Genomic DNA, 1,252 nt, shown 5'->3' with positions numbered 1-1,252 from the left:
TATAGATCTAACATTCATGTCACAAAATCTAATGAAAAGAAGACTTGTAAACTGGTTTATTGATTCAAATGAGACATCAGAATCAGATCATGAGATTATTCAATTTGATATTGAACTGAGTGAAAAACAAATGAGTGAAAATCCTCTTCTCTCTAATCAGTATAACTTTGTTATTATTATTATTATTATTATTATTATTCTTCCATTATACTCATATGCAAGCGGAGCTTATGATGAGTCCTTGCGTGATGTTAAATACAGGTCAAGTGTTGGTTATACAGGAGGAAATACAGGTGTTGAGACCACGCCAAGATAACAAGAACATAGGAAAATACAAAGGAGTGACAATTAGATACATGCGATAATAACTTCCCAGCCCAGGAACATAGAGCGATTCATTGAAGCGATTTGTACACCTCTGTATTTATTAGAAACCTGAGATGCTTGAGTTCCGGATTTAATGTATCCCCTGCGGGTTTCGAACCCACGCGCCTTGGTTTCCCACGCCAAGGCGCTACCAGGTGGCCGCATTAACCATTCGGCCACCGGGGCAGTGTAACTTTGAAAAAGCTGATTGAAAAGCAGTTGAAGAAAGCATAAAACTGTTAAAATCTGAAAGACAGAATGAGCTATATTGAAATTCTGGTCAATATATCTCAAATGAAATACTTGAGAATAGAGTGAAGCTTATTACATCTATTATTCTAACAAGTGTTAGAGATAATATTTCAAAAAGAAAATCTTCTGAGTATTCAAAATCTTGATGAAATGAGAATATCTCATCTAAAAGGAAAGAATTAGCTACTGTTAGAAGAGATTGAAAGAATGATGTAATATCTGATGAAGAGTTCAAAGCTGTCAGAAATGAATATTTTTCAGATATTAAAAGAGCTAAAACAGACTACTGAAATAAATTTCTTGAAGAAGCACAAGAAAAGAAAGTTTTTAAAGCTTTTAACTATACTAAAACAAGAAGTGTAGCAAAACTTCCAGCTCTAGAATATCAGTTTCAGAATGAATCATATACAGCAAACTCTTTTGAGGAAAAATGTCAAGCTTTCATAAGAATTCTCTTTCAGAACTCATCAGATTCAGATTCAGATTCAGAGGAAGAGAATATATCACTTCTCAACTACATTAATGAAAATGACTGAGAATGGCCTGATCTTACACAAGATGAATTAGAGTCAGCTATCTTCTCAAGTTCTGTTAAAACTGCTGCAGGTCCTGATTCAATTAATCACTTAATTAT

At 33.6% G+C, this 1,252-nt stretch overlaps 1 pseudogene across 1 annotated transcript; it reads right to left on the bottom strand.

The window, feature by feature from the left end:
- Positions 1-463: 463 nt before the first annotated feature.
- Positions 464-552, bottom strand: BDCG_17806 (annotated as a pseudogene). The gene has a single exon. The product of its transcript is annotated as a tRNA-OTHER (tRNA).
- Positions 553-1,252: the final 700 nt, after the last annotated feature.

This window comes from Blastomyces dermatitidis (genome assembly GCF_000003525.1).
Source record: "Blastomyces dermatitidis ER-3 genomic scaffold supercont1.11, whole genome shotgun sequence".
Taxonomy (NCBI): Eukaryota; Fungi; Ascomycota; class Eurotiomycetes; order Onygenales; family Ajellomycetaceae; genus Blastomyces; species Blastomyces dermatitidis.
Note: the sequence above shows the minus strand (reverse complement) of the source record. Positions and strands in the feature narration are given on the sequence as shown.